Consider the following 20700-nt stretch of genomic DNA (forward strand, 5'->3'; position numbering starts at 1 on the left):
CAGAGTTCATGGAGCTTGGCTATTTAACTTTCTAACCCCAGAAACATATACAAAGTTGGGAGAGCAAGATATATTTCCAGAAAAAGAGATCAGTGTTTGAAACTGTATGTACAGTCAAAATTTCAGAAAGATTGAAGGTGCTTGTTACCACATAGGAATCACTACATTTTTTTGCAGGAATAGAGGACAGCTCATTAATCTATATTCATTATGGGGAAAAATCCATTTGGGAATGAATGAATGGGAATGACTGACTGCAGTGGGGACATGGCATGGCAGGTGCTGTACAATCTTCCTCACATGCACATCAATCCTGACCTGCAGAAAACCTTCTGTTCCAGTTTTGAGGCTTCACATGCTCTGGCACTGCACCTCAGTCAGGATCTGCAGCAACCATTCCTCCCACACATCCCGCCATCTACACAACTCTGCCAAGGAATCATACTCCCAATCTATGGCACCCTTTGTCATTCCAGCCCTGAGCCTTTCATGGAGGTCTTCAATGCATTACACTCCTGCGTTGCATTACTTTACTACAAATTCTTCTAACCCTGGCCTCCTCTGATCTGTAGCTCTATCCATTGGCTTTCAGTCCTGCTGCATCACAAAACTGGTCTATCAGTTACTATCTATGGTCCCCTAATTCAGCCACTGAAGTCAGGGGGACATATGAGCATTCTTATCTTCTTTAACCAGGGCTATTAATAATAATAAAAAAAGCACTTAGCATGTAACATCTTCAAAGTGCTTTATGGACATCACCTGCTTAAAATGTTTCCCTTACTTTGGCAGGGATCATCTGGATTTTCATCACTCAGACCCTTTTTGGAAGCACTAACTCATTAGACAGCATTGATTGGGGACCAGTGTTACTTTGTTGCTTCCAGCCAGCCAGCCAGCGCCAGCTGCAGATCACAGGAGCAAAGCTCTCAAATCACTTCTTCCTGAGGTAGTTCCCTCTCCTCCCCTCTGCCAAAGCAGTCGGGCTGCTCTGCTGCTTTGTTCTCCCTGGCAAGCTGGTGTTCTCAGTCCTAACCCCTTCCACCCCAGCCTTGCTTCAGACCCCCCTGGAGCAGCAAACAGCTGAGTGCACCAAGGTGAAAGATGGATTCCTCCCCAAACCTCCCCCCACTAGCACACCACCACCACACGGCTGTCTGATTTCTGTTGCTGGTGTTTGGAAAGGCACAACGATGGCTCCTGGGGCTTACTGTCTTGCAAAAAGTTGCACTCTCAGCAAAACAACATTGTATGACCTTAGCCTTCATTTGCACAAACATGCAAGGGTTTAGGGCCCATTCCTTCCTTTGCCAAAGAGTGCTATAGACTTTAATAAGGACAAGGTCAATAAAGTTACTTACATGAGCCACAGTTTGCAGGATGAGGGCTCCAGGGTGAGGTCCTGCTCCCACGGAAACCAATGGCAAAATTCAATGTGAGCAGAAGCAGGGTCTTAGAAAATCTCAATCTTATTTATTTTCTTAATTATCTGATGGTGTAACAGGGTCCCTCACTCCACAGTATTCTTGAGTGTTCAAAAACTGTCAAGATTTCAGTTTCATTTCAGTAAAACCAAACCACCACTTTGGATTTGGTGCAATCTCTTTCTATACCTACTGTCCCAATGACTCCACCAGTAAAATCAGTGCTGCAGAGTAAATATATTGGGTCTGATTACTCTCAGTTACAGTGGTATAACTTAGGTGTAATGTCATTTAATGATAATTCCTCTCTCTTTTCACCAGTAGATCTCAAATTGCTTTAAGAAAGGAGGTATCATTATTCCGATTTTACAGGCAGGGAAATCAAGGCACAGACATCTGAAGTGACCTGCCCAAAGTCACCCAGGTACAACTAGGAACAGAACCCAGATCTCCTAGAGTCTCAGGCCCATGTGGTTTCACAGGACCACATGGATTTCCTTAAAGCTAATAGGTCTGCTTGGTTGAGTAATGTAAGTGGATTTGGCCTAATATCTCACTGCTAAGTAAAATGAGCAGAAAAAAATATTTTTCTACTTTGTGTCTTCAAACATAGTATTTTGTTTTCTTGATGAAATCAGATAAGACTCAGAGTAACAAGATTTTGACATTTTATAAAGAACTGCTGCATAGACCGAATAGAAAGGCAACAGATCTGTGACAACTTGCTCATTGAGAGAGGAAGAGAGGAACTGGCTCTCCTCTTGCAAGATGATATCTTTCTCCAGAGACAGCTTTAGCCCTGTAATCTCACATATATGCTGCACAATCATTTAAAAGAGACACAGTCTGGTTAAAAACAATAGATTTCTAAAAAGCAACTTTCCCTACCTGCATTATGAATAATACCTTGGATTATTAAACCTGAAAGAACTTTTAAAATCTAACTTACTTTTAACTAGTTAGGCTGTTTGTTTACACTTCCTGTTTCTCACAAATTGGTCACTAAGAATACATCACTTGATTTGACCTTAGATTATAATCAGTAAATGAATTTTGTTTTTAAAAATTGCAATGGAAACATAGACTAATTTCTAACTGGGCATGTAAAAGTTTGTTTTTACACAATGTAAATTTTAAACCATATATAAATAGGACAAAGTCTATTACAAACTTAATAGAACCTGTGTGTGTGTGTGTGTGTGGCCAACTCCAACCATTAAAAATCATGAGTTAGGCTTAGAAATAAGGAGATCTTAAAAATTATAAAGATTGACTTTTTTATATTTGCCTTCTGGTTTTTCAAGCCATTAGGCTTCTGGTTTTGTTTTTTCCCTGCAAATGTAAGTATTAAAACTTTTTTTTTTTTAAATGAAAGCTATAATTCTTATGTAAATCAAATGATTCCAGGAGCTGGCACTTTAAGGAAACCACCAAATATCATGAGACTCACAAAAAAATCATGAGTTGGCAACACTGGTTTATGGGTGCACACCCTCATCAGGTACTGAGCAGAAAAGCGGGTAAGAAACTGCCACTTGGCAGTACGGCTTCTTTTTAAAATATCAGTTCTTACAGTCCATCATCACATACATATTAGTTTCACGTTAGGCCAGATGCATATAATAAAGTTCCTAGTGCTTCTATCATTGGCAATTGGTATTAGTTACAATCAGCAATTCATATCATTGGTATTAGTGGTTGGAACTAACTAAACTGTAGTTGGTGAGCAATTCCTGAATGTATATTCATTATAGGGCCATATTCTCAGCTGGGGTAAATCAACATATCTTCATTGACTTGAATGGTGTTATGCCAATTTACATGAGTTGAGAATCTGGCTCTATAAACTGTGAAACCAGGAGGGACCATTATGATCCCGTACTCTGACCTCCTGTATAACACAGACCATGTTATTAATTATATGAAGTAATAGTTCTATATGTAATTACCTTTTCCACAATGATCACAAGTTTGCAGTTTCATCAGATAGAGCTAATCCAGTTCTTCACTGGGAATTGAAGGGTCCCAGCATTTCATGAGATAGGGTCCTGAAATTGCAGCTAACAAGAAACAACTTGCTCACCTTATCAGTTGTATTCCAGAAATGTTACAGAACCCTTTGACTGCATTTAGAGAGCTGATCATGCATCATGAAAAGGTTTTCATACTATTGGGCTTATAAAAAAAAGTTTATTAATAATGAAATGACTGGTAATGAATAAGGGGCCCAGTCTGCTTTCACTAAAGGCAAGGAGAGTTGTTCTACTGACTCCAGCACAGACAGGATCATGTCCATTTAATTAACAGCTAACTCACAACCCTATCCAAGTTACTACAGTGTTTCCCTAGCCTTAGAACAGGAAACAACTGTAGGCTGTCCCAGACCGCTGTGTGGTAACTGCTTGAAAATGTTGATTGTTTAAACAAGATCACTGTACACGTGTCAGTGCCAATCCTTATCTATGTGAATAAACCTTACATACAAGTGGTCCCCTGGGAATCAATGGGACTGTTCAGGTGAGTAAAGGTTTGCAGAGTCAGTCCGTAACGTAGTGACTTTCATCCCAAATATTTCACAAACTATGGGTCAAATCCTGCTCCCTTTTGCAATCCTACTTCCTCAGGTGAGTAAGGCAAGAAGGATTGGGTCCTTTGGAGCCAATCTTTACTAACATGAGTAGGCCCCACTCATAAGAGTTGGTTCATTTACACATGTGTGAATAAGACTTGCAAGCTCCTGCCTCATGAGTCTAATCTAATGGAACTATTGCTACAGGACATAGTCATGTGGGCAACGGTTGCAGGATCAGTCCCTCTATACACAAACTTTATATCACTTCATCCACCACTGAAACACACTCACCTCTGGAGGGAACATGGCAGCTGTAAGACCACATGCTGTTTGCAGGCTCAAGATTACAGCACTCCATCGACTCAGATTCAAAAGGTTTCTTTAAAATCAGAAGGAATGGAAACTTTTTTTAAGCTTTAATGGAAGGCTAAAATCTTCAGGAAACTTTGGAGATCAATAATCAAAACTCAGTAGAGACTCTAAATCCATACTATAGTGTGGAAATTTCCTGACACTTATTGCCAGTGCCCGATAGAGAACTAAATTACAAAACTAATGGCCAGTCCCCCTAGTAATCCCAGCAATTCTTCTTCTCACAGACAGAGGATTATAGACCTCACAGGGCAAATAAACTGCAAGACCAGATGAGCTGCCTCCTGAATCTCATCTTAGATTTGTCAAAAGATTAGCAAACCTTGTGTGTGACCTTGAGCTCCATTTTGGGTGAACTCAGGTCCACTTTCAAATGCACCTGGGGCCAATATACTGTGTTGCTTCAAAACCTTGCAGAATTGGCAGTTCCTACTGGCTCTGAGGAGAGTTTAGGTGAAGTTTAATGGTTTCAAAATACTGCAGGTGAATTTCCTAGAGCTCCCATAATTATATTTCATTCTGAATAGCTCCCAAATCTTGCAGCTACCTTGGGGCTGAGGGTGGAGTCTAGGGTTGACCATGACCAGCTAACACAACTTGCCCTGTCTACCTTAGGTGCAAAGTGCCAGTTAAAATGTGTTAGTTTACACATTCTAAAAAACAACCATTTTCCCTAGTTTAGTCTACACCATACTCTGGTACTGGGCAGAGTCCCTCCTCCATGCCCTTATTCTGCAGGTGGTTTAACAAGGACTTGGGGTTGATTTTTCTTCCTACTCTTTCCCTTCCCACTTTTTTTTTTCTTTTTTCCTCAATTCTTTCCCAGGCAGATGTGCCTCTTAAAAGTGTGTTGTAAGAAGTAACCTTTCTGGTGGTGTCTAAAACACAACTGCTTTGATATCCTGGAGGTGAGAAAAAAATAAAGGAAATAAAAGTACAAAATATAGGGGAATTAACAGCATTTGGAAACCCAAATTCAAGCTTTCTGGTGCGGCTCAGGCATCAGAGAAGTGTCTGTGCTTCTGCAATTAAACCAGACTTCCTGTTTGCTGGTATAGTGTCTATAGGAAGGATTGACCAATGCAAAAGCTATTGTTCCTAATCCAGGAAAGCTCTTTGCCTTTATATTTGTATAGGGTACAGAGAAGGGCTGAAAGTCAAGTTGGGAACCAAACTTCCTCAGTGTTAAAAGAAGGTTCAGATCTAGAGTCCCAGTCTGAGGCCATTTCTAAATCTCATAACCTAAAGGTGTGGGTTTTTTTCAATCCATAATGACAAAAATGTTAACCCCCATCCTGGTCCCAGAGTCTTTTCATGTGTTCCATTTTCACTCACTTAAACAGGAAGGAGCCTTAGACTGGATTCTTTATGCAAGCAAACTCACCAAATGTAGCAGCTTACAATCTTGCTATTGTTCTCGCCTCTCCTCCTAACTCCTTACACTTCCCCTAGTGGTCTCCAGCGTGCATTGCATTTATGCACTCTCTTCTTCAGTGAGCAGTGTCTGTTTCATTGACCCTGTCCATCATTTGTATTACCTTTGGTACAAATATTTTCAAATGAGTTAGGCCCCCAACACCCACTGACTATCAATTAGAGTTGTCCACCCAATTTCAATATTACACTCCTTGAGGCAGGGACTGTCTTTTTGTTCTTTGTTTGTAGAGGACCTAACACAATAGGGCCTTATTCCATTGCTAGGGCTCCTACAACACAAACAGTAATAAATAGTCTAAATCATTCACCTTCAGCCCCCGCCCTTTCCCCACTACCCACCCACAAACTGTAACGTATGAAGCTATGGAAATCTCAAGCTTGCCTTCTGGGTTCTATACTTACACATTTCAAATATTTATCTCTGTCTCAGACAGTAGCCATTTTGTTCTCAGTGTTGCTGCAGCCTGTGCAAAGGAGACACATGCATGTGCTCCCCTTTGAAGACAGTTTTTGTCCAGTCAAGGGACATAAAAGGCAATAAGAAGAGGATCTAGAAATACATTAGGAGCAAGAGAAATATGAAGATAAGTGTAGATCCACTACTCAGTGGGGAAAGAAAGCTAATAATAGATGACCTCAAGAAGGCTGAGCTGTTTAATGCCTATTTTGCTTCAGTTGTCACAAAAGAGGTTGATTGTGACCAGATACTTAATATGAATTCTTTTAACAAGGGGGAGGAACACAAGCCGGAATAGGTTAAAGAGTAATTAGTTAAGGCAGATGTATTCATGTTGGAAGGTCCTGATGAAATTCATCATAGGGAATTTAAGGAACTAGCTGAAGCAATTCAGGAACCATTAAAGATTTTCTTCAGGAACTCCTGGTGGATGGGTGAGGTGCCAGATGACTGGAGAAGGGCAAACATAGTATCTATTTTTTAAAAGATTAAACAACGAGGACTGGGGCATTATGGACCAGTCAACCTAATTTTGATACCTGAAAAGATATTGAAACAAATTATTAAACAATCAATTTGTAAGCACCTAGTCTCTAGAGGATAATAGGGTAATGAGTAATAGCCAACATGGATTTGTCAACAACAAATAATGCCAAACCAATTTCCTTCTTTTACAGGACATTGGCCTAGTGGATAGGGACGGGACCCAAGAGATGCAATTCACCTTTATTTTAGTGAGACTTTTGACACAGTCATACATGACATTCTCATAAACATACTAGGGAAATATGGTTGAGATGAAATTATTACAAGGTGGGGTACACAACTGCTTGAAATAGGTCTTCAAAGATATCAATGGTTTGCTGTCAAACTGCAAGGACATATCAAGTGTGGTCCAAGAGGAGTCTGTCCTAGGCCTCAACTGGAGTACTCCATCCAATTCTGGGTGCCATGCTTTAAGGAAGACCAGAGAGAGTTCAGAGGAGAGCAACAAAAATGATAAAGGGTTTAGAAAACCTGACCTCTGAGAAAAAGTTAAAAAACTGGGCATCCTTAGTCTTGAGAAAAGAAGAATCGGGGGGACCTGACAACCTTCAAATTTGTTAAGGACTGCTATAAAGAGGATGGGGATCTATTGTTCTCCACATCGACTGAAGGTAGAACAAGAAGTAATGGACTTAATCTGCAGCAAAAGACATTTAAGAATAGTTAGGCATTGGTCTAAGTTACTAAAGGAGGTTGTGGAATCTCCGTCATAGGAGATTTATAAGAACAGTTTCCACAGTTACCTGTCAGGGATGATTTAAGTTGACTTGGTGGCCCTGCCTCAACGCAGGGGGCTGGACTAGATGACCTCTTGAGGTCCCTTCCAACCCTTCATTTCTACAATTTTATGTTTTCCTTAATCCAAAGTCAACTTTATTCAGGCTGAAAATATACAGTTGCTTTTTTGTATGGAAAAACATCAAACAACACTACACCCAAACAGTGAACCAAATAGTTGGAGGAGTTTGGCAACTTTTAGTTAACCTCCCCCACCCCACTCCCACCCCTTATTGTTCTGTTTTGTGCTCCTTTTTCATCTCCTGGGTCCAGCTGCAATCAGAAGTTCAGTCATACCAGGACTATGAGACATAACAGAATCAAAGAATTCAGACACAGGAGTCAAACTCATGTGATCCTGGCTTGTGGTCTCAGATCAAACCACTCTAGGACCCCAATTCAGTAAGGTGCTTAGGCACATGCCTAACTTTAAGTACATGAGTGAAGAACTAAGGGACTACGCAGGTGTTTAATGTCAGTCACATCCACTGTCTTGCTAAATCAGGGCCCTGTTCATGCAAGACACAACCTGGTGCGTAGGAGCCATAAGCATCTTTTATTTTGATTAAAACATGCACTTGTGACTTATTGTCACACAACGTTTTGCTTTTGATCATCTATGCTAGCTGCCCTTCTACTCCAGGCAAAGCAAATACCACCACCATGTTGTTAATTAGGATGGTGATAATCTCTTCTTTTCATTCAGGCTCCCATTGAACAGTCAAATCCCCACAGTTCATTTATTTATGAAGAGGGGTGTGTGTGGTGGGGGAGATCTGGAGGAGAAGCATGCTGCTCTGGAGTAACTCACTGAATCGCAATAATTAATACATAGGGCCACCCTCGTTACTGCAGTAATGACAGGCCATTTTTGCTTGTGTGTTTTGCTTATTTTATTTATTTTTTTGCCCCCCTTTCAATAGGCTGAATGAATTTTATATTTGTTCACAAGCGACTCCTGTTCTTGCCTTTGGCTTTGGTTACTTATGAATGTAGTTTTATGGTGAGAAAAATATAGACCAAGGTTGTTGGAACAAGTAACAGCATCAGAAGCATCCTAATAGCAGCCCTCTGCCTCATGAGGGGAGGGTCTGGGTAATCCATGTGAAACCTAGAGACAGTCAGATTGATTAAGAATAGAGAAATTTGGGGAAAGGGGGAAATGGACCAAATGCCTAAGGTAGACGTTGACTACAGCGCATGTCACTGGTACTGATTAATGTCCACAGGACTTTCTGCATGTTTCAGATTTGTCACTGCAGTAAATTCATTGCAGTGAGTCTGCACCACAACTATCCTTCTTCCCTTATCCAGGGTCTCTGTGCTGGTAGCTGCTTAAAGTATTAATCCTAAAGGTACTCACTGCACCTGGCCAGTGGTCTGACTATCTGTGTCACTAGCAGATGATCACTAAGAAAGCACTTCCTTCTATTTCAACCACATGAGCCTCTCTGCGTTCCCCACTCCCACCAGCATCGGGGCACATCACACTCTTGCTCTCTTGAAAAAGCAGATTTAGTTCCATCCATGACTCACAGAGAGGGCAGCCTCAAGAACATATAGGCGTAAGCAGGATCCTGTCTCGACAAGAAACAAACCTGCAGGGAAACAAACAATATGGCTTAGCACTTATATAACACTTTTCATGGCTCTCAAAGTGCTTCACACAGGTTGCTCAGATTCAAGGCAAACAATATTGAGTCACAGGGAGTCTTAGACATGAATTTTCAGAAGTAGCCCCTGTTTTCGGTTACCAAGTTTTTGGGTGCCCAGCCAGAGATCTCTTTGCCTGATTTTCAGAGGTGCTGGGCATCTGCCGCACGCGCTAAAGACAAGCCCGAGAGACCTCGAGTTTTACACCCCACAAATTGTGGCATCCCAGAATCACTGGCTACTTTTGAAAATGTTGGTCCAGAATTGAACATGTAGTCTCCTTTGGGCCTTGAAAAGAGGTGAACCTGCCCAAGGTCACACCGTGACTATGAGGCAGATCTCAAACTAGAACCAGGGTCTCCTGACTCCCAGTCTAGTGCACTCTCCACTGGACCACGCTACCTCTCTTATGACCTGTTAAACTATGTATGGATAACAAGTGGGCAGTTTATTCACCTCATTATGAAAAACATTGCCAGGGGCAGAGTGGGTTGAGATGCTTTGTGTGTGTGTGCGTCACATTTTGCCTTTTCCCCAATAGGGATGGGCAAAATAATCCTGCAATTCAAAACCCAAATCTCAAAATGAACCTGGAGCCATCCTCCTCCCTAGCACCAGATAATCTCCTGTCATTCTGAGGTCCCGCCATGGTGTTGTAGGAGGCCTGAAAACCTATGCTGAGCCAGCTGTCATCTTCAGGTAACATAAATTCCAGGACATTCCCTAGAGTCATGGGGGGGGTTATGTATTTTGAGACAGCTCTGACCCTTGGAAGCTGAATATTGCAGCTGGCCAGAGCACAGCAGAGAACCAAACCTGAAAGTCTTTCTCTGGGTGGCATCACCAGAAAGAAAATATCTTAAGGCTCGGTCAAAAGGACCTATCGGATGAGGTAGCCAGCTGGGGTCAACAAGGAGGAACCGAGCCCTTGATTCAGCAAGGTACTTAAGCATGTGCCTAATTTTAAACAGTGAAGTCAATGGGATTAAACGTGTGCTTGAAAAGTTAACATGTGCTTTAGCATTTCACTGAATTGGGCCCTGAGTGGACCAGGATGTATCTGAAATCAACAACTTGGTATGGGGTGAAGGAAACAGAGGTTGAAGTATTTATGGAAATAGAGTGAGATCAAGCAGGAGAGGGGGATGAAGGTAGGACCTTTATGGGTGCTCAAGGGAGTTCAAAGAGGGAGCTGGGTGTGAAGGACCCTGTTTCACAGCAAGGAGAGAGCTGGAAGGAGGGGTCAGGAGCCCTGAGTGTGGGCAGGGAGAGGGATTATAACTATTCAAACAGATTTTAGCTGTCCCTTCAATAAGAAATGGAGCCAAACCCTTCCACTCACCCCCAGCCAAGGGTTAGAGACAAGTAGATCCTTTTCTGATGCCGTCTGCAATAATGTACATTCCACAACTGCAGAGAAACAGCGTAAGGAGGTTTCCTCTGACGCAAGAGCTAGCCTGTCATGCATGTGAACATTAAAGTCACAGAGAATCTGCTTACACTCAACTTCACATGCAATTTTAAATTTATGTCTCAACTCATCGGCTTAAAATGTTCCACAAGAACCACTTTACCAAAGGAAGCACAGCATAAACAGGTCTCTGTTAAAGAAAGAAGCCTATTGAATGGATACATTCCACAGACCCTGTACTTAAAGAAAGCTGTTAAATGATGGAGGGAGGGAGCTGCTATATGGAGAACAACCATCAGTTCATCTAGGCCAACATCCTTCCTCAGGCTAATACATGAGCTTCAGGAGACAACATCTTCCACAACTATGCACCTTGCCAGACTGGCAGTGGTGGGGGGTGGGCTATATCCCTGATATTCTACTTGGTGATCAATTTGTGCCATGAAGCACGTGGAGTGAGAGCCTGTCATTTTTAACTGAACAATGACTGGAGGAATAAACTAGCTAAAAGAATACTCCGAAGCATGGGAGGCTGGCCCAGTAACCACTTGGGGCTCTGACTCAGGAGACCGCTCTTTGCAGTCTCAGCGTGAGAGCTTGTCCGACACTCACTTGCTCATTCACTTTGGGCGTGAGCTGTTTTACAGCCTCCAAGCAGGAAATTAAACTGGAAAACCTCTCAGAAATAAATGCATTGAACACACACCTTACAGCGAAACCATCAGCCCTTCCCCTCAGGGAAGGTAAAGGTATTGTGCAGTCTGCCGTTCCTTGTGCATAGGCACAGGTTTTCCACCCCACAAGGGAGCCAACCCTTCTCCAGGCCATTAAAAGAACCTCCCCTCCATCTCCCACATACCCACACCAAGGACTGCACCTTGCTGCCTCCAGGAACCCCCTTCCTCATTCTCCCCTATTTAAGAACTTGCCTCTCCCCAGTCAACTCCACTAAGCAGCTTTCACACACAGTAAGGAATTGTATTCTCTCTTCCCCCATCCCTCAAATAAAAATTCTCCATGGAAACCCCCCATGCTTCCTCTCCACCCACACATACCCACACCCACGGCTTCCATCACCCAGAACTAAAAATCCCTCTTCTCCACCCAACCCCAAGTTCCAGCAGGATCCTTAACCCCACTATGCACTTCCAGAACCTGTGTCTTGCCCCTGAGGATTGAGGTATCCTGGGACAGGGATAGGAGAACATAGGCGTGCACACGGGGTGGGCCCAGGCACACCCTAATGCAGGGGTATCATAGATACCCTTTGTATCCGTGCTGCAAACATTTTTTCTGTTGTCCGTGGCACCATCTCGGTCTGTTTAATGCTGCTGGCGAAAGTGTGGAGACAGCACGGTTTCTCGGCTGATGTAGCTGCGCAATCTTGCAGCGGATGGGAAGACACCGCAATCTGCCACCGAAATACCCTGTCTTGCATCATTTCTCGGTGGAGAGTAGCACGTTGCGAGAATTTTGCTGGCGGGTAATTCAAATGTTGCCCGCCGGCGGAGTTGAGCTCGACACCCCTGATTACCTGGGTGCCCACCCTAATGAAATGTGCTGCGGACGCCTATGTAGGAGAGAGAATCAGGCCCCGGAAGTGCAGAGTGGAAGAACAAAGAACCTTCTAGTAACTTCATTACCTTGCTTGGCAGCTTAACTTCACTGAATTGCTGTGTATCTAGCTATTAATAGCATGCTAAACAGAGTGACTGGAGCAAATCCATGCTCTGGATTCCTTTAACATGTTTTTCTGAGATGATATCAGTCATTACTCTTGATCAGCAGCCATTCAGCATCCAGAAGCCATGTGTCCTGAACGCCATGTACCTCTCAAAAACCCAAGGGGAATTCTGATAGGTTAGCTGAATGAGCCAACTGGAGGAACAGCTAACAATGCAGGTGCTTGCTTCTTTCAAAATACACAGAAAGCTGTGCTGGTAATATTCACTCTACAAAAAACGTGAATGATTTATATAAAACACCATCAAGTCAGGGTCTGGGAAATACACATAGCGGAGGAGTTTCTGCTCATGCATGGTATAGAGGCTGGAAACCAAATTTTCAAGATTAAACTGGAAATGTTTCCACCCACATTTATTTTATAAACTTTTATTAAACTTGCCTCTGCTGTCTTTGCAGTGCAAATGCAGCACAATGTTAGCACACAAGAAGCAGACAGGACAATGGCTATAAACAAAAGTGAAATAGATTAATCTAATTTTACGGTCCAAGCTGAGAGAAATATCAAGAGGAAGCACACAGAAAAGTCCATTCGATTTTTGAAAACTCATTTGTAATAACCCCCTGCTCTTTGGCAAGGCCATTTGCATTTTTGTAAGCATATGATTTCCTTTAACTTGACGCTGTCTCTTTAAGCAAGCAGCAAACAGGGAGGAACAAAGATGTGCCTAGCACTCCTTAAATCTTCAGTGGGGAGGTTTTTGTGGTGTTTGATATTGTGCTGACCCAGGCAGTGTCCCTGAGATCAATATGCTTTGATCTATTGCACAAGACTCAAGGGAGGGTATAGGGAGGTAGCCAATAACCACGGGCTTAAAGGAGGGGAGAATTGCTGCTGAGGAAACAGTAAAAGGAGGGTTGAGGGTGCCACTTCACTACTGACATTTCTTCACATCATCTCCTTTTCCTCCTTCCCCAGCTCAGGCAGGTCACCTGTCAGAGACTGAGCGGCTTGGATAGTTTTTTGGCAACCTCCTTGTAACAAAGGTGCAACACCCGGGAGCGCTGTTCCACTCCCCAAGTCATACCCACTCCCAGGCACCTCCAACATGCCAGGAACATGTCTCATTCCTGCTTTGAATTAGCAGAGATCAGCAGGTGATGAGGCTGAGCTGGCAACAGCTGGAGAGCAGAGAGGATTCTGGGTTTTTCCTTTAGCATTAGAAACTTGCCCCACCCGCCGCCCTTGTCAGACATCCTTCGGCGTGTGCTCAGCCATTGACCTAGTTTAAGCAGCACGGCTACCAGTACAAACACGCACACTCACAACAGTGTAATTTCCAACACTCTAATTCAGAAACGGCCCCAAGGAGAATATTCCAAGGCTAGCAGCGGCAGCAGAGCGTAGGGGATCCGCGGTACTGCCAGCAAGCTGGAGCCTGGCAGCCCCCCAGAGACAGTACAACCTGCTCTCTGGGAAGGTGAAACATGTCCTCTTTGGACAGCATTGATGCTGATCTGGAGCAAAGTCGAAGCTTCCTCCGCTGAAGGAGCAAATCAAACCAACATGAGGCCTTAGGAGAGGAGGATAAAGGGACAAATTTGGGATCCTAGCAGGTGTCATCCCCTTCTCTTATCCCTCCAAACAGTCCGACACTAATGAACCCTTCCTTCTGAACAGATTGAAGAGTTTGCACTTTGACAAAGGAGAGCCAGCAAAAGGATTAACTATCCTGGTACCTGAAGGGCCTTGCAAAAATAGATTCTTATCCATTACGGCCAGAAGAGTCTACTCTACCAGGTATTTCAGTCTGCCCCTCTCCGTAAACCAGGCCACAGATTTCACCTACTGACAACTGTAAGCCCATAATTTCTGGCCGGGCTACAACATATATTTTAGAAAGACACCCAGTTTTGATTTAAAGACTTCGAGTGATGGAGAGCCCTCCACATCTTTTGCTAAGTTGTTCCAATGGCTAATTAACCTCTGTGACAGGGCCAGACCTGACGGCTATAGAAGGATGCTGGAAGGCATATATATTAGCACCAGGCTCAATAAATCCTTATTCCCTGGGTGATTCAGCTGGGGTTACTCCAGGGCAATTAGGCCAGCGGTTAAAAGCCTCCATTTCAGGCAGACAGGGGCAGCTGGAAGGGAGTTGAGAGAAGGAGCAGAGCAGAGCAGAGCAGAGCAGCGACAGAGCTTGGTGCTATTGTTGTTGCTGCCACAATACCAGGTACGGGAGCTAGGGAGAAGCCCATCCGGGCAGGGCCGAGGGTTGTAGGCCCAGAGGCCTGAAGAAGGACCTGGTAGCTGAGGCAGTATAGCGAAGGACTTGAGGTGGGGGAACCTCACCCCAGACAGGGGAGCATCACAGAGACGGAGAAGCTCAAGGCGAGGAAGGCGGAACAACCCTCCTCCCCAGTTCCAGGAGGCGGACCACAAGCAGCGGGGCCACGGTCAGGCAACCCAGGGAAGGTAGTAAGTCTCATGGACTAAGCAGTTTGTGGCTACTGCTCACAGGGTCCTTGGGCTGGGGCCCGGTGTAGAGGGCAGGACCGGGACCCCGCCACTCCCACCCAGCCACACCACCAGCATAGCCAAAGAAAGCGCAGGACCTGCAGGGACAGAATAGGCCTCCCTTGCCACACCTCCCACACAAATTTGTGTCGTACATTTCGTAAGTGTTTATCTAGCTTCAGCTTCCAGCTCTTTGACCTCACGGATACCTGCTTTACATGAGAGATGGTCCTAAACTAAATCTCTGACTCCATACACCAGAACATTTGGGATGTTTCCAACCCATCTTCCTCAAATTCTGGAGTTATCAAAATCCATTCCATGACTCAGACCATTTTCAGTTTACACAATGTGCATCATGCTGGCTCAGCCTGAAATTGTGTTCCTTATTGCCTCACTTAAGTAGAATTTAATGGCTAGAAAATCCTGCTTGAAGGGGTTCCTCCCTGCATCCTCATGAAGACATTTGTCCATCCAAGTCCTGCGCTAGATCATAGAGAACAGAGGAATTACCAGCACAGACCTGGATTCTGGAATGTGACATCCTATCTCCAACACCGGCCAGCAGCAGATAGTTCAGGAGAGGGTTCAAGATTGCTGTGAGTAACACCTAACTGGCACGAGGAGTTCAGATCTGAGCTTTGGTGACTCAGGAACTAGGGAGAAAGGAACCACAGAAAACCAGTTTGTTCAGTCTCCCCAACTCTATGACTATGGGCCATTTTGAAAACCAGAGACCCAGCTGTGGCATCTCCCTATAATGAATCGTGTACCTGTATATATGTACTGGACAGGGATCAAGAAATGGCTTCTTCATATACCCGCCCAGTCTTCCTGTGATGTAAGAACAAAAGAGATAGCAAGTCTGTCCATGCAAGTATGTCACATGCTTGCTCTTGTTGAAGGCTCCATTTCTCTGTCCCGAGCAGACCTTTTTGGATATGCATTTTGGCTGGTCAAATGTTAATTTGGAGTTTTCCAAAGGGATCGTGATGTTTTACCCTTAAGGGAACATACTGTGACATCAGGGGTGTCTGAAGAGATGAGACAAGGCCACAGTGTCTGAAAATTGAACAGATTCCCAATGCAGCTTCAGACCAAACACAGCAGCACCTGCCTCCACCAGAGTTGGTGGCAGGCAGCATCACCCATCGAAAGAACGCTCTCTTTCAATTCTATTCCCCCAGCCTCTCTCACAAACCATGCCCAGCTGCAACCCAGCTAATTGTACAATCACAGAAATGTAGAGGTCATCTAGTCCATCCCCCTGCACTGAGGCAGGACCAAGTATACCTAGACCATCCCTGACAGATGTTTGTACACTATGTTCTTTAAAATCTTCACTGACAGGGATTCCACAGCCTCCCTTGGTAACGCAGAAGGGTAGTCAATTACACTATTATACCGACTGACCAAGTCTCAGAATGAGGCTCTGTTCAAAATTTGTGACTATATGGGAAAAACACTGTAAATGAATTTTGTGCTCTTCCCAGTGATGGACTAATAATACTGGCTTCAGCCAAGCTTGGTGTAGGATGTCCAAACTCAGAGCTCAGCCAGTGCAACTTAATTCTATCTTTTATAGTCCCTGGCATTAGTTCAGTTCTGGGTCTCCATGCAACCTAACCAATGCACTGCAATGCGGCCTGACCTGCAGCCCCCCACATGGCTTTGCCAATGAACCTCAGGCTTCACTTGCACTAATGCAGACCTAGCTCTCCTTCGCCCCACCCAGAGCTCTGCAAAGCACCTCAGACCTGGGCTGAAACATCAGGCTGCTCTTCTGGATCCTCTAAAAGAAAGACCGATAATTGGGCCAAATTATAAATGATGCAGTGCTTTTGTGACTAATACGCACAATTTCCATAGCATGAATAACACTCTCTGAAGGTTCTGTTTCACAATTTGGATGTAGAGTAATTTACAACAGTAAAAAGGGCATTAAGCTTGTGTGGGAGAGAGATCAATACAGAACTAACAGGAGGCTCCGTTGAGAGGTGTGGGGGTTCCAGTCCTGCACAAGATTTTATATATATAAATAAGCAAACACATTTATACTTATATACACACACATACTGTATGGAGTGTGTTTTTATCTGATTGAAAAGCCTTTGTATGTACTGTACCCAACAGTACATAATGGACCTTTTAATGTCTTCTTTTATCTGCCTACTTGTTCTGTTGTTCATTGATCCATGCATCTTCACAGCAGGCTTTCCAAACCACTGATGTTGTCTCCCCTCCCCCTTATTCTGAGCCATGTTTGTTTTGCCTTAGGTTTGAGCACCTAAGTGGAGCCAGGAACAATAACCTTAGAACTCAAGTGCCCGACTGAACTCTGCACCAGCCAGAGACAAGTGCTTTCAATCCATGCCAGAGTTTTCTCTTGAGGAAAGAAGATGCTAAGGTATACACACAGAGCCATATCCTGGGGGGCTGTCAGATCTGCACAGGAAGCAGGGAAGGGGGATTTAAAGGTGGAATAAAGCTGAGCTTTACAACCCACGCTTGCTGTGTGCAGGGCTGGAAGGACTTTGTGAGTGGGAAGGCAGTATTACCACAGTCTACAGCACTAATGATACCACTTCTGGGGACAGGTCTACGCTTAAAATGCTGCATCGGTGCAGCTGTGCCACTGTAGCACTTTAGGGAAGACACTCCTACACCGACAGGAGAGAGCTTTCCATTGGCGTCGGTAACCCACCTCCCCAAGAGGTGGTAACTATGTCAGGGGGAGAAGCTCTCCCATTGATATAGTGCTGGCTACAGGGAGTGTTAGGTCAGTGTAACTACTCTGCTCAGGGGTGTGGATAGTTCAGACCCCTGAGCGATGTAGTTATATCAATATAGGTCTATAGCATAGACCAGACCTGGAAGACTGAGTCCAGTTCTGGTGTCCACACTTCCAAAAGGATATTGCAAAACTGAAAAGTTTTCAGAAAAGAATAATTGGAGGTCTGGAATACAAGCCTGAAAGTGAAAGACTTAAGAAGATCAATCTGTTCAGTTTATCCAAGTGTCTACAAGCGCCTACCGAGGCAAGAGATTTCTCATAGATGTCTTTTTAATCCAAGAGAAAAAAGATCCAATGGTTGGAAGATGAAGCTAGATACATTCAGGCTAGAAAAAAGGCACACATTTGTACAGCTAGGGTAATAACCACTGGATCAACTGACCTAGCCCCGGGTGGATTCCCCATCATTTGAATGCTTTAAATCACGATGGGATCATTCTCTAAAAAGATGCTCTTGCACAACCACAATTTATGGGTTTGATGCAGAGATTAGGAGTGAGGTTCCATGGCCTGTGTTTTGCACAATCTCAGACTAGATAACCATAGTGGTTCCTTCTGGCCTTAAAATCTGTGAATCTCTAATAACCCCAAAGGTCTAGAATTGTAGCTGCATAAATCTTAGCAGCATAGCGAGAGCCTGACCTCATCCCTTTCCTCTAGCTCCAGCTCCTACACTGGCAGCAGGGAAGGAAGGTTGGAGGTGGAGCCTCGATGCCAGCTTTATACCACCAGAGGAATCCCCTCTATTGGTATGATCCTCCTGGGGTCAAATACACTGGCTCAATGGCCAGAATCTACCTGTGAGACTTCATAAAGCAGCCATCTGAGATTCGAAGCTCATTGCCCTGAGAATCTGGCCCTATGTAAAGAAGTTTGAGAGACACCTAGTTTTCTTACTTTGCGCTAGCAAACTGAATTTCACAATTTCACTAGCAATAGCAGAACAGATTGTGAAATGATGGCTCCCCATCTTGACCTTACTTTTCAAAAGAGGTCAGATACTGTGCTCCACATTCTCCCAGAGGGAAATTACACTGCGTGCATTCCAACAATGCTGAGGAGTTTATTAAGGCACAATGCCCCAGCCAGAGGCTATATCTGTATGAGAAAGAGAAAGCCAGGCTCCCTTCATCAATCCCAGAGTTGGACTATTGGGCCCAAAAGGTCCATTGTAATTTTGAAAAACTACATTTAAACAAGAAAAACCAATATGCTTTTTTCTCTAAGAGCAAAACATGGTGAAGGTGAATATATGAACAGAGGATGATCTGATGTGCTGGAAACCACAAAGTAAAATTAGTAAGTGCATAAGGGAACATACTATTTCTGGCCATAAAACGTGAACTGTACTTAAACTCATGCAGTGAAGTCACCTGTGTCTAGTCAAAGCCTGAAACAATAGCTCTAAGAGGAGTGAACTGCTCCTTTCACCTCAATGCATGTTAACTGGCAAGCCAAACAAAGACCATTTAAATGTCAATATCATTAACTATTTCACTGCTGGATTCTTTAGACAAAACATCCAGCTAGTTTTCATTTCCTACAGTTCAAAACTATCTATCTCCAACATCTTCCCCTTCTCAGCTGACAAATTCTCCAACTTCTCCCAGACAATCTCTATCATGCACCCTCTACATTTTAATTTAAATACACCTGCTACCAGCCTATCACACTGAAGTGCTGGAGAACCCAGGGACCTTGCATCAGAATCTAGATATTGCACAGTATGAGATCCTCTGTTAAAATGGGATATTTCATATGCAGTGAATTGGGAAAAGCACATTTGCCAGTCAATTCCTGGTCTGGTTTGGACAGTTGCTTTAGCTGCCCCCCAACAAGTGATATGCAGGGCAATTTTGCTAGCAGACAATCTTCCTTTTCTTCTGCTAGCAAGAGGGAAAGTCAGCTGCTCAAGTATGGCTGCTCTGGGCTCCTGTGCATCTGCATCAGCTCTGTGTCCTGAGAAATTCATAGGGTCATCTTATCTTGGAAGCCATCTGCATGACTGGCAAGGTTCATCCATGCCTCAGAACATCTGTCCCATGGTTTGGGGACAAGAAGAAGTCTCTGTGAAAGGTACAGTTGCAGCATCAGAGAGCTACGTGCCTGGATATAGAACTGCCCCAGCTGGTAGCCTTGCCCCCAGATCAGCTGCAGGAGCAACTTGGATTCCTTCCGTGCAACTGTGTCTGAGCAGGCCAGCTCAGCAGAGTGGAAGAAGAAATTTTGCCATTGACTACAGCAAAACTAGGAGCTGGTCCACAATTCTCAATTGGCCAAATTCTTCACTGATTTAGCCTCACAAAATCCAGCTAAGTCAAAGGCTTTACACAAAGCCCAATGTCTGTGTTGCCATGTCCACAACCGGGCAGGTTCTGGTCACTTACCCCAGTTCCTATAATTCCAGTCCCCGTATTGTAGCCCAAGAAAGCCTGTTAATGGTTGGTTTTGCTCTTACTACTCAATGTCATAGCAACCATCAGCTGGACCATCTCAAGACAAGGCAAGAAAAGAGGGCAGCTCTTCTAGACCCTGGCTGTTTTTTGTCTCCCTTACTGAAAGGATCCCTCTTTCCTCCCAGATGCAGAGCTTTGGTTGGAATCACCTTTTCTAAACTCTTCAGAGGGTTTCACAAACAGGGAGCTCAGGATGCAGGCTTTGTCCTAGCCATGCAGTGATTAGAAGTAATCCCTCCATGATGAACATTACAACAGGATTCAAGAGGAGCGAGATGGAAATAAAGAAGAGGTGCTGCCTTTAAAAATATCAATTCCCTCTAATTTAAAAAAAAAAAAAATTCAATGGGCTCAGCCCATCCCTGGTTATTATATACTCAGTGGAGTTTACACAACGGATTGAATTGGAACCACATATTTTACTCCTGTCTCACAAATCTTCCTTTACTGAATCTAATGTTTCTTCATTTACCTCTCACGCTTGTGGTCATTACACTTATGTTATAAGCCTCCACAGTTTTCTCCCAAATCAATAAGTAATTAATTTTACTTTTTAACCCAGTGGGTAGCCTTAAAACGCTACACAACGGCCTTGTG

Source organism: Emydura macquarii, unplaced genomic scaffold, assembly GCF_026122565.2.
Source record: "Emydura macquarii macquarii isolate MOO-44397 ecotype Brisbane River unplaced genomic scaffold, CSIRO-AGI_Emac_v2 contig_1253, whole genome shotgun sequence".
In the NCBI taxonomy this organism is placed as follows: Eukaryota; Metazoa; Chordata; order Testudines; family Chelidae; genus Emydura; species Emydura macquarii.